Source organism: Lytechinus variegatus, chromosome 3 (assembly GCF_018143015.1).
Source record: "Lytechinus variegatus isolate NC3 chromosome 3, Lvar_3.0, whole genome shotgun sequence".
Classification (NCBI taxonomy): Eukaryota; Metazoa; Echinodermata; class Echinoidea; order Temnopleuroida; family Toxopneustidae; genus Lytechinus; species Lytechinus variegatus.
In genome coordinates this window covers 61,330,600-61,345,194 of record NC_054742.1, presented here as the reverse complement: position 1 = coordinate 61,345,194, position 14,595 = coordinate 61,330,600, and the positions used below count along the sequence as shown (strand labels likewise).

The window sequence follows — 14,595 nt, the reverse complement described above, 5'->3', positions numbered from 1 at the left end:
ACTGCCAAAGGATGCTGCAGAACACCGTCTATCAAAAGCTCTTTTCAATTTCTAACTTATTCTAATAATTTTTTTATATCGGTTTTTATGTACAGTTCACTGCATAAGCCTGCACTTTTATTTTTAATTTCATGAAAGCCTGGGACTGAGATTAAGCGCACTAGTGGCCACGATCGAGAGGGAACGGATACTCCCTGTAGGATCGTAAATCCCATCAGCGAAGTGATTCGCTTGGGCCATTCAGGGCCAAACGGCCATTAAATTCTAGGTGTGGCCTTCGAGAGGATCATAAAAACTAACTTTTCTCTCGAAAATTTTGAGATGAAAATCCGTTAAAAATAGTTCAAAAAGAGACACTTTTTCGGGAGAAGTGGCTCTCGTTTTATTGAGAGTAAAACGAGAGCAATTCCTGCTCGTGTTCATAGTGTGTTTCATAAAGACTTACAACTTACAGTCAAACCTGTCTAAGTGGCCACCTGTCTATTGGGGCCACCTGCTTATAGTGGCTACTAGCTTCAAATTCCACCAAAGGAAATTCATGTTGTCGACCCTTTCTATACTATCCACCTGACTTATGTCCCAGTGGCCACTCATTTTGCACCCCTCAGTCAATAGCGGTCCTTTATGGTGGCCACTGAAAATAAGCTTCCCCAAAACGACTCAAGCATTGGTTGAATAGTTAGCCTTTGTGCTTGCAGCTGCATCTAGACACAAATCTGCCTCTTAAAATAACAATTTTACAATCAACATAAGTCTTTGGTAAAATTAATCTTGAATGAAATATAAAGAAAACTTGATAAAACACATCCTGTAGGCCCTATATCTAGTACATTGCACAGTATCTACAATACATGATCAATATAAGATTGCTGCAACTTTTCTATTTTGGCCACTTGTCGATTGTGGCCATATTTGCTTTTGCTGTTTCCTTTTAGTGGTCACTATACACAGGTTTGGCTGTATCTCCATGATAACCTCGTTTGCACTTTTGCCATGGTGGTAGGTTCCTTTATAACAAAGTTACAATTATTTTATCTCTTTTTAAACCGCCTCCAGATGAAGAGTTTGTATCATATCCTAGGTCAATTTGGCGCTTTTGGTTTTTGCAAATTTTGGGAAGATAGGATAGTCTGTATCAGATCCTATCAATCTTTTCTTTGGCCTTCCATGTGACCCTTAGATTAATTTGCCACTTTCAGTTTTTGCAAACTTATTGGAAGAAAATTTTACATGTACACGTTTACATGTAGATTGTATGAATTCAGATTAATAGATGGTAGGCCTAATATAATTCACAAATTTAGCTTCAACTTTAGGCCGCTCCATACTCCTTTCTTTTAATTTCAATATTGTGTTTCAAGTCAATATACTGTTACAACTATTTAATTATGTATATTTTTATACTGGAACCATTTATTTGATTTTCGATTATGTAATTCTTATTCATGTTAATCAATGTAAATATTTTTATGAAGTGAAATAAGGAAATTAAACTAAAACTGAACTGAATAAACTAAAACTGAACTGAAAAACGAATTTCCCATTTTCAGGTTTTGCATATTATGGAAAGAATCATTGGCCTATAAACTCTATCAACAAAAGAGAGCACGGTCTCCCTGTGAAATTGTACTCATTCTGGCTGCTTACCAGTATATGTTCCATTTTCAGGTTATCTTTGAAGGATTCAAAGGACAACAGAATGCTGGTGATATTGGTATCGATGACATTGTTGTTACAGATGGAGCCTGTTCTGCACAGCGTGAGCAATATAAAATCATTGAAAATTATCTTGATATATGTCACCTAAATTTCCAAATTACCAATATTTCCTCTTTGGAATATGTTTACAATTTTCTTTTTTTATACAAATTTATATTGGTTGCTTGGTTTGATTGATTTGGGTCAAATTTGAGTCTCAAAATCAGAAACATCTTGTACACCTATAGTACATGTACATACAGTACACAATTATTATATTACTGATTTATCTAGGAAAGCAGTGTATGCATCCTGCAACTGTATTTTGTATAGTTCTTATGTAGAGCCTTAGGAACTATACAAAATACAGAAATATTAAACAATAATGTACATACTGTCATCCTTTTTACTGCATCAGTTCATTTCCTTCGATGCTTCAATCAGATTTCTATGTTTTTGTAGATGTTAATTGAAAAAATGTGTGGTAAGAGGGGGCTTCCCCTAACCCCTCCAAAATGCATCTACACATCTTCAAACATATTTTGATGAATTGTTTCTTTAAACCTCTGAATGTGTGTGTAGGGAAATGCGACTTTGAAGTTGGTTTTTGTTCGTGGAGTCAGGACTGGAATGATGATTTTGATTGGTCGATTGGTAACAATGGGTCTCTCTCAGAAGGGACTGGACCTCCAGTTGACCATACAATGGGCACAGAACTTGGTAGGTATAATGATCGGATAGCCTATAAATTATATCACATCAGTATAATGTTTTGATGCCTTTTTTATACGCCCACCCGGCTATGGGATGTGTTATGGTATCACACTCGGTGTCCGTCTGCCTGCCTGTCCATCCATCCGTACGCCCTCTTGTCTATCTCTCTGTTAACTTTTCCTTGTAAACATGATACTTCAGTTTAACTTAACCAAGGCTCATATAATTTAGTGTGTATGATACTAGCATGGATCCCAGGAATTCTGTAGATTTTAGGTCAAAAGGTGAAAGGTCAAGTTTCTTGCTTGACCAATAACTCCATTTTCCGCGTTACAGGCGTGCGAATTATGTGCTCGCCCCAGCGACACTCTTGTTAGAATTGGTTATTATCCCCACATGGTTATCACTATTTCCATGAGGTGTATGCCCTCAAACAAGTGAAAATGTGGAGGATATGAATGAAAATGCGTTTTACACGATAAATATTGTGCTTTTACATGAAAATTTATTCTGATAGGGTGCTCTATCAAAATGATATGCCAGCTTGACTGTCTTTCTTTTTTTAGTACTATGTCAGTTCATGTAATGGGCTATGAATTTAAAGATATAACCTTTGTCTGATATCAAATTACTAACTTTGCAATGATAATCATAATAATTTTGTTTTATTTATAATAATTTATTCTAGTTCATATGCATGTAAAACTAAACTCTTATCTGTAAAAAAGGAGATTGCACTTTCCAACTTCTCCTTTTTTTCCAGGCATGTTTGCCTTTGTGAGCACAGCCAAACCACCAAGATCTAGCGGAGAGGTAGCCCAGCTCTTCAGTCCCATATACCCTGCAACCGTCAGCGAATGCCTGACGTTTTGGTTCCACATCTACGGAAGTGCCGTTGGAAAACTAGAGGTCCTGGTCTATGACACGGTCTCACTACAGTCTGCAGTAGTTTGGATGGAGACAGGTCAGTATTTATTTACATTGAAACTATTACAGACTGACTTCTGCTAACATTTATTCTACCACACCTGCAGGGGTGGGGGAGATGGTGTTCCATAAAGATTTCTTTGAGACAAAAAAAAATGTGCACTTGTATTTTCAGTTGCTCGCGGTATATAATACATCATCACATTGGTCAGATCATGTTAAGAGAAAGTGCATTATTACGTATCAATATATTTTTTTCAATTTAATTCAAATTTTATTTCATTCAGGTACACTAAAAACAATTTAAGTATTTTCTAATGAAATATGCAATAAATAGAGTCCATTTAGTACGTACATGAATGATGGTCAGCTGAGAAGTCCAATGGGGGACTTTAAGTTGCTGATCTTAAAACAATAAAAAAGACTTCCATTTTATTACTACTACTACACTGTATATGTAATTTGCAAGTTGCCAAATGTTAATGAACCTGCCCACATGCGGCTTATGCAGAAAGGGTGGGTGCTGTCGCGTTAGGGGGTGTTGACACTAACGCGAAGATTCGTCCAAAGACCCCCCGGTTTGGTCGAAAGGGTATGTTGGGAGCGGTAGGGCGCGTCAGTGTTGACAACGCCCCCAAACGGCACAACCGGGGGGCTTTTCCCGAACCTTCGCGTTCAGTACACTCAGCGTCTAATTATGAAGGCGTACGGCCTAGTACAGTACGGCCGGACGGCTAGCCAGGGCGGCAGGGCGATGACACGATCCGCTCATCGCTGCAGAAGCATATCTGAACAGTGGCGACAGAAATGATCCGAGTTTAAAGAAGCTTAACTTACCTAGAATCAAAATGAATCGTTGAAATGTCTTAAGAATATTTTCAAGCAAGTACTTGCATCACTCTTTCTTGAAAAATGCATGATTCTGCGGAAAAGGAACTCAATTTCGTCGTATCACCGTTTCGACATTATCGTCACCAGAGACAATGTAGCGCGGCATGCGTTTGGGCATTGCGCAATACCAGGGGATATATACTTAGAGAAGAAAAGACCACGACATGGTTGCAATGCACGAATAGCTCAATTGGTTGAGAGCGGCGCCTCGAAACCGGTGGTTGCAGGTTCGAACCCTCTCACTTCGATCGATGATTTTGTTTTTTATTTTTATTTATTATTATAATTCATTATTATTATTATTATTGTCATTATTTTATATTATGTTGATGATGAAGATTATGATGATGATAATCATCTGTGATATTTTATTATTATAATGATCATTATTATCATCGTTCTTATCTTTCTTATTATTATTACTATTAATATTATTATTATTATCATTATTATTCTTATCATTATTGTTATTACTATTATCATCATCATTAAGTATTATTTTTATCATTATTATAATTATTATCATTATTATTATTATCATTAAGTATTATTTTCATCATTTTTATTATGATTATGATTATCATTATTATTTTTTTATTATTATAATTATGATCCATAGGAGTAGTAGCATGCCATCATTTGGATTAATTATTATTATTGTAATTAAAATAATTCCTTCGGTTTTTCTTCTTCTTCTTCTTTTTGTTCTTCCTCTGCATCCCTCTTCCTCTCCTTCATATTATTATAATTACTATCATTATAATTATTACTAAATTTGTATTTTTATAATTATCGTTGTCTGTGATATTTTTTTGTTATTGTTGTTCTTCATCATTATCGTATACTCCTTCTTTTTTCTTCTACATCATTTTCTTCTTCTACTACTACTACTACTTCTACTTCTTCTTTTTCTTCTTCTTCCCTCTTCGTCTCCTTCATATTATAATTATTTTTTTACTATCATTATTAATCATTGTTGTTGGTGATATTATTTTTCTTGTTATTGTTACCATTACCATTATTATTATTATTATCATTATTGTAATTATTATTATTATTGTTAGTATTATTATTATTATTAAAAACAAAATAAAACGCACCCTTTCGGCACTTCCGGGGGGGGGGCTTTGGACGAATGGATGCGTTCCAGTGAACGCGACGTGACGTAACGCTCCAAGCGCACCGTTTCGGCCAAGCCGGGGGGGCTTTGGACGAATCTTCACGTTAATGTCAACACACCCTAACGCGACATCACCCACCCTTTCGGCATAAGCCCCCACATGCTAACAACAGAATCCATTGAATAATAATGGTCATGAAATCAAGTGAGATGGAAATAGGTTTCTTCACTTCCTGGTTTGCTTTTTACATTTTTGTCTGAAACCCTTACCACTTGTAAGCAAATAAAACTTGTATTTACCGTTACCTTTTTAATGGTAAACCATCTATTTTCATTACAGAGCAATTCGATAGATCAGACAAGCTATGTTGTGGACTCCCGTTTGTTCTCTAGTTCTTATGAAATTTGTAATTCTCTCGAATTCTTATGACTTGGAAAAATCATGAAGGGAATTAAGAAGAGAGGAATTAGGGGTTGAAAATATCAACTATGTTGATGGAATTTTATATTGTTGTTTCAAGAGCTGAACAATATTGTCCACTCATATAGTTGATAATAGGAGTGAAATAAATAGTCTATATGATGAAGCTAAGACCGCTTTATAGACAATTTCACTCACACACACACATATATATATATATATATATATATTTATATATACATATATATGCATACATACATATCATTTCTTTTTTGTAGGACATGATGAAATGGAGTGGCATTTTGGCCGTGCGTCTCTTTCTGCTAATCATCCATATCAAATTGCTATCAAGGCTACATTATACGATGGTGTCACTGGTGACATTGCCATAGATGATCTTACCATTCTTGATGAATCCTGTTCCAGACCTGGTAAGCCATTTATCAAATCATACTACAAACAGCTTTATAAAACTCTCAGATGTTGTTCGATGCTGACTAGAGGAATTCTTCCAACCTTTCCTGAATTGATATTTGAATACATTCATATATTTTGGCATTTACTGACTTTCAACTATAACATGGCCAAAGTGTGTTACAAAGTCAAATAATTCAAAAGAATATTTCCGCTATTAAAGGCCCAAATTCACAAAGGTGGTTTTTAAAACCATTGGTTGAACCCAGATTTCTTGTATAGATTACGCTTATCTACTGCGTATATTTAAAAATGTACAATGCTGATAAGCGCTTTTGTCACAGTGCATTAAATTGTCACCTGTTGCCATGGTTATTCATGAATCCACTGTTTTAAGAGTGGACTCAACAATTCAAAACAGTGGACTCTGGAACAAAATAGCATGGGTAAACACAGCAACAGGCATCAACTTGGTGCATTGTGACAAAAGTGTGCATCAGCATTAGATATTTTTTATATTTACGCGGTACATAACCATAATTTATACAGAAAATCTGCATAAACCATGGATTCAACAGATGTTTTAAAAACCACCGTACTGAATTCGGGCCAAAGTGTTTGCATTACCTTACCGTGTTCCTTTTTTTTGCTGCACTATATAATCTCAGTGTTATTATTACAATTATTTGTCATTATCAACTCGAGTTAACATTTGGTTGGTTTCTGGTGTTATAATTTTTTTCAACATTATATTGTTTTTTTTTCAGGTTTCTGTGATTTTGAGAAAGGAAGATGTGGATGGAGTGATGAGAAAGAGTTGGACACCAGAGATTGGTTACGCAACAATGGCGCAACTCCATCCTCGTACACTGGCCCATCATTTGACCATACAACAGGAACTGATAAAGGTTAGTGCAGTAAGGCCATATCTTTTCATGGGAGTAAAATTTAAAATGGGAATTGATTTATTTCTGCAAAGCTGACAACAATTGGCATGTGATGTATGTGATTTATTATGTTCTTTCATCCAACACTGTGTTGTTATATAAGGTATATAGCTTAAAGACTTGATCTATATGTATTTTGTGTGAAATCAGATGAAAATTTGTCAGTATCTTGTTTATCAATAGATTGACATCTAGAGACAAGTAAGGGCTTCTTGAGTTGCCAGTGTCTCTTGTAAATATATCGATGTGTATCTATGTTGATAATATTCAAGATTTCATTAAATCCCATCGATTCAAGTAAAAGATTGTCGATAACCTTTCTTATCTTTCTTTCACTGTATGTGACAGCATTCATTTCAAGGACCTTGATTTCTTCTCATAAATTCAATGCTAACCCGGATAATTAAATTGTAAAAGGGAGAAAAACGTGAATAAAAAAGATAAAAATATTTTCTCCTTTTTTTCTCTCTCTCAGGCATGTACATGTATTTTGAAGCAGACAATGATCTTGATAGCAGCTCTGCTGACCTAGTAAGTGAATACTTGCCAAGGACCCAGGGATCATGTATGACTTTTTGGTATCATATGTTTGGCAGTGGTAAGTACTGTAAAGCAATGTGACCTTCCAATTATACTGTCATATGTCTCAAATTGAAATACTTCAAAACAATCATGAAAAATATCAGAATGTTAAATAATCACATTTGATTAAAAAATGATTGTACATCTCTAAGGGCACTGGAATGGATAACTGTAGATTGTCATTTTGCTTTAAACCATGGGAAACGTAGCCCACATGCATGTGAGCCTCAGTCTATGGAAGATCATTCAGTTTCCAGCAGGTTAGATATTCAGTTTCACAAGGACTTCAGCTGATGTTTCTTTGTAAATTCCTTTCTAACCATCCGGTGTTGTTCCTTTCCTCATTTCAAAGATATTGGAAGTCTGGAGGTGTTTGTCATGGGTTCAGATGGAAAGCGTAACAATCCCGTTTGGAGTCAGACTGGAGCTCAGGGTGACGTCTGGATACAGGGTAGCGCAGACGTTGTCTACATTGGGGAGTTTAAGGTTAGTCTGGCAGAGCTGCCAACTGGTAGGAGTTTATCCTATTTAGTAAGATTTTTAAGGGAAAATGACACAAAAAATAATTTTTTAAGTAAAATAGGATTTTGTAAAATAAGTAAAATAGGATTTTGGAAACTTGTAAGAATGATGACTTTTTGTATGTTTTTCAAAATTGTAAGGTAAAATAGGATATTAGGCTTGAAAATAGGTTTTAAAAAAGGAAAAGAATAGGATTTACAGACCTGCCAACCAGTACGATTTTCCCGTAATTAGTATGATTTTTGAATCAAAATACGGGCATACGATTTTTCCCTATTTTGATACGATTTTTCAAGTTCAAAAATATATGTTTTTTACAAAAATATTTACTATTTTGGCGTTCCATACTATAAAGCGATTCCGAAGCTCAGTGTGGTACTACTGGCATAGATCGGCACTTCCACAAACTGACATGCTAAACGCCCCACAATCCCTGACACCGCAAATAAACAGTCTGCCGCCATTTTGTGTCATATAAAAACACGTGGCTGCTGTAATTGTTGTTCCAACATTATGTACACGGCGATGCATTGTGGGGTAGCAAGATGGCGGATAATGGTGATCGAGGCGCGCACAATATCCATTCAATTAGATAGAGACTTCGGTGGTTGAACGGGCGAAGCGTGATGCCGGTGCCCGATGGCCAATCGCCAGCGAAAGCAAGCGGGGCGCCGGCCGGGGAGCGCTGGCCTGGCGCTTCGGGTTTTCGTTGTTCACGGTTCGTGTGTGTGCGGTGCATTTCATCGCCGCGGTGTTTGCTTGGAATAGATATTTTCATCTCGGATAATGGATTCATACCAAAGAAAAAGGAGAGTAACAGAGGCGATTCTTACTCTGGACCATCCAAAAGATGGAGAATGAGAAGCGGTGAAAAGTAAGTTTGTCAAAATGCAAACCCTCGGCCTAGCGATTTAGGCACTTGAGGATGTGCCTGGCCGGCCGGCCGCGGCATGCCCCGATGATCGCGCTACGGCTGCTGCACTGCACTGGCTCTGCGGCTGTGTTGTGCATAATCATGGAGTCCAGCGTAGTATTGGATCACAAGTTATATGAAGGCAGCACTTGATTGACTCTTCAGAATATCTGTACAATTTTCACAAATCTTAAGTTTTTGAAACGTCATAACTATGAAAGTAAATAAAAGTTAATTGATCTATTTTGGTTTATGAAACAGAGTAATCAATTATAAGTTTGCTTAAGTTTCAGGTCATCTGATTAAGGTATCATTAAGATCTTCTTCTTCTGGAAACAGTACAGTCCACCGTCTGGTGTATTGTCGTAATGGTGAAGTGCAGCTTGCAAGTGTATGTACATTACCCGATAAAAAATTGCTTCCAGCGTGCAAGTAAAAAACAAGATTAGGTATTATTATTAGTTTTGATTGACATGTGTGGAAAAAATGACAAAACATGAAGTAAATGGCCCTTTTTCCATACTGTGGGAGGGGAGGACAACTCCCCCCCTTGCGTGTTGAGTGCATTTTTAAAATAAAATACAGTTTTTTTTGGGGAAATACAGTTTTTGTTATCACAGAATACAGTTTTTCATTCCCAGAGGTTGGCAGGTCTGGATTTATTCGCAATAATGGTTGGCAGTTGTGGTCTTGGGTAATTGATGGATACAGTAGGTACAATGATTAATACACCTATCAATTGTAAGACGCACCTCGCGACCCCCGGGAATGGTGCGTCACTTGTCAGATGTGAGTCGGATTTTCATGTACCATAGCCTGTGTGTCTCGACTGTTACAGACCTTGTCTTACGATGACTGCCTGGACGAAAAAATATGACGCACCAGTGCTAGATTTTGACTGACCATTGACTGTCTTCATGACGCACTCCGTCAAGTAAATCTCCGCGCGCACGTGCCGCTGTGTACATCTCGCGAAAGAACCTTGCAAAATACGTATGTAAATACACGCTATTGAGGCCGAGCTCGAGGTGAACCGATACGTGGAGATTCAATTCAAAGCTTGACAATCCGCCTTTTGTTGATCACTATTCAAAGACTGAGGTATGTATATACAGTATTAAAGATCCCCGAACAAAACTAGTTGGTTTTGAATACATGAAAATTGAGGATTTTGAGAATATTGTAATGCAAAGATTGAAATGATCGGTCAATGGCAATGCTGTCTGATGTGTAAGTGCCGCGGGTGTGCGTTGCAAGACGTGTACAAGGCAGTGGCCACTTACGGGCTGTTTTGAGATCGTGTGGTTGGACGGTCTCGCCAAATGGAGGTCTCACACAAAAAGTACAATCATTGAATTATTCAAAAATCATATGTATTGTTTTGAAAATGTTGGAATTGTCATTTTGAAGATGAAAAAATATGGTTGGGGAATTTTTTAGTTGTACTTTAGAGCCTAGACTCAGTTAGATCTACATGTACCAGAAATTGTTTTCCCCCGAATATCGGACACAATGCAATTGCCAAAAGTCAGACGCGTCAAGCTATGCACCGCGATCCACATGTATAGTGTACGTCATATACAGTATACGCATTCACAATTCCATCGGCAGTGGTGTCCGAAATTTGGAAGAGTGGCAAATTTGGAAGGGTGTCGAACCGGGAAACTCTCCGGTGGCCGTTGCAGATCGAACATGTGTCATCCCAGCGGTGATATTTCCGGCAAATATCACTTCTCCCAAACCAGATTTTTTGGTCATAGATCTTTGGAGTCCAAAATAAATTAGAATCATAAGGGTCATAAGGAATATTGGAAGTCATAATTATGGATTTTACACAGGATTTTTTTTTGAAGCAAAAATACAGCTTAAAGAGAAATTCCAGTAGTTGCAGTAAACACTGATTTCATGAGAAAGTCTGTAAAATACATGTAAGGCTTAATTTTCAGTATATCATCGAGGATCTAGATCTGGTACAGTTACATTAACTGAACTTTGTGAAATCTTGAAATCTACGCTGAAAAATGTTCACACCGAAGATCCCCAACACAGATAAGCGCACGTGGGACAATGTATAATTATTGCTTAGGGCGTCGGGCCCGACGCCCTACCCGATTCCTGTGCTTATTTGCTGATTTCTCAGCAAATACACAATTTCTTCCAGAATTCTTAGGCACATGCGTTTTATTTATACAAACAGACACTTTGGTGGTCATTTCATTGGATTCTGTACGAACTCATTTTGATATCGTTACCAAAACTAGCATTTACCTTTAAGTTCAGACTCACAGCTGGCTCGGTGTACTGCTTGGTGCAATGGGAATGCGAAAGTGCAAGTGCCCTGTGTGAGCATGCGATACCCTAGCAGTTGCAGGGCAGGAGTCGAGTTGCTTGCCTCTTTCATGCGATATTTGGGCACTCATAGGTGGCGGAAGAGGGGGGGGTTCTTCCCAAAAAAATTTGAGGTGGTGGACGGACCCCCCTAAAATTTATGTTGAGAACCTTTTTTTTTCTTGTATATTTGTATTCCCTCATCCCCCCTAAATTTGGGTGGATCCCCCCCCTAAAAATTAGGTTGCTAACCTGTTTTTTTTTGGTCAGTTTTTTTATCTTGTGTCCATCCTTAGTTTTCAGGTGGACACCCCCCCCGAATTTTTGGAATAGGGCACAATCAGGTCGTGTGGTCCAGTCGGGTCATGTGGTCCAGTGGTTAGAGCATTGGACTCATAATCGCAAGGTTGTGAGTTCGAATCCCAACTCTGCCATTGTCTCCACTTTGATAAAAAAGGCCCGAGAGTGATATCTGTCGTCTATAACGTCAGCCACTATGGCTGATTAATCTAGACGTAAAATGTTTCATAGGTAATTAGTTATATACCAGCTTAGCGTTTACCAGCAAAATGCTGTCCTGCCGAGTTCCTACGGGAGTTACCACAAACAGAAACAGAAACAGCAATAAACCTTTTCATTTTTTTCCTGCATCCCCCCTAAATTTCTTGGCTTCTGCCGCCAAAGTGGGCACTTCAAAGTTTATTACTATCTCCCAATGTTTAATTTTGGAATTGGATGTTTGAAATCCACATCCTCCAGCAAGTTTCCAAGAAAATACTGAATGAATGGCATCAGACTCTCATGATCGAGCTCCAAACACATTGTTTGTCGTAGAAACCAATCATTATTTTTTGGAAGGGTTCCATATGCCCCCCCTTCCCCTACAAATTCTGCAGCCTGTATGATATTTTTGCAGTCCGAGTTTCTGCATTTTATTCAAGATCAATTACAAATAAACAAATTCATACAATAATGACAAAAATTAATACATTTTTTATGTGACAATCAAGAAAGTATAAATATATAAGATTCAAAACTGTACTACAAATATTAAAGCATGTAAGATATTAAAATATTAAATGCAGGTGCCAACTATATTAAATAAGCAGGAAACTGCTTGAAACAATAGCAGCCGATTTAACATAACAAGGTTGCAGAATCACATAGAGAGAGGACATGGTTCAGTTTTCTTGCTTATCTAGGTTTCATTTGACTTGGATTTCTCTTTTCTTTTATATTCATGTGGATTTTGAACCCTGAATCTCCAGGGGGGGGGGGGGTGTAATCCGCCCCCAATATTTATTGTGATAAATCTGCTGCGTAAAATAATTCTACCGCGTGGCTCACTGACTTCTTACTTTTCCATTTTCGAGCATATTTTGAGGGGAAATTTGTGATGCCTGTGTATGCTGTTACAAAATTATGCAATATGTCAGTCCCAAAACTGCTTAAATTCATCTACAGATCCAATGCAAATTTTTTTTTAACCAAAACAATTTTTTGATTAAAGTACATTTGATTGGAAAAAGAGTCTGTGAATATAAATTAGCAATTTGTGGGTGAGGTCTGAGGGGGAAGATCTTCCCCTACCCCCAGCTGTGAGATGGTTCCAAATAGCCCGGCTTTATTTGAAAAATGTTATTACTAAACAGGCAATTATTGTTTAGTATAAACCAACGGGGTTAAAAGAAAAGAAAAAAAATCTCCCCAAAGTTGCTAAAATGTATTTCCAATCTTTACACCCTTGAAATGGCCATCAATTTTCATCATTTCCTTCAAAATTAGTTTGATTAATAGGTGAAAACTATCAAGAAAATGACAAATAGGTTCTATCAGGATCTATCGGAGGCAAGAAAAGGGGGAATATTCTTTATTTTCTTAATAGTTTTCAACTAAATCATATTAATTGCAAGGAAATATGAAATAGAATAGAAGGTAATTTCTTGGATGTGAATATGTGAAATTTCATCAACTTTGGGATAGGTCCCCCCCCCTTAAATCTGATGTTTGCCAATATAGGAAAAATTTAATGCTGTATATAGTTCGAACATTGTTTTGACTCGGCTCTAAAACATGCACAAGGGTATTCCCCTCCACAAAATATACAATTTGGATAATATAAAGACATATTGTTGGAGGGGGGGGGGCGGGATGTCAAATTTTAACGAAAACTGATTCCCTTATTTTGTTATCATATGATTCATGTTGAAAAATGAAACGTGAAATGTACCAGATCACCAACGATAACCCCCACCCCCCTGAAATGCAGCTATCACTAAATCCTGTTCATTTCTAGATTTATGCCCTAAAAAGTAAATGATGTGGAGGATACAAAATGAAAATGTGTTTTATTTGAAGATTTTATTTGGAGATCAGAGTAAAATAATTTTTTTTTATAAAAGCTTTGGGCTGAAAATTTAAGGATATGTTTATTTTTACAAAAGTGTAATGAACTGTTAAATATCACTTCTCATCAATTAACCCTATCTAGGCCGGGGTATTTTGGGAGTTCCTATGGCCGGGGGGGGGGGCTCCCAGGCCCCCCCCAAGATCTCGGCCGTCGACCGCACGATCGCGCCGAAAATTGGCATGCGGATTGTCTGGGACATAATCTACAAGATTCTATAGTAATTCATTTCATGCGAATCGCAATAAGTGATTATGCTAATTTATGCGTAATTATAGTATGCGAAATCATACTTTTTCCTCTAACTCCCTAAATAAAGCTCCGAATGTACTAATTTTTGGTATAGAAACTCTTTGTGGTGTCCTTAGCAGAGGACATGAAAAAAATTGTGATATCAAATCATTTTCTTATGTATTATATTGTTTTTTGCAATTTCTTATGTATTTCTTTGTTTTTTTGACCTCTTGTTTTTCATTGTTTTTTCAATGAAATTTGTTGGGGACTCTTCTGTGATCATAAAAATCATAAAATGAATACATTTAGATTGGCAAAACTAAAAATAATCATACATTTATGAATTTTGGTTGAAAACACAATTTGCATTGACTTTGTACACGAAATCACGTTTTTGAGCAATTTTCGGTCTGACATGCACTTACATAATGTTGCGTAATTTCGGAACCACATACCCGGGTGACGCAAAATTGGTCT

At 37.0% G+C, this 14,595-nt stretch overlaps 1 pseudogene; it reads left to right on the top strand.

Annotated features, from left to right (window-relative positions):
* Positions 1 to 14,595, top strand: part of LOC121412104 — a 93,283-nt pseudogene that overhangs the window by 75,684 nt on the left and 3,004 nt on the right.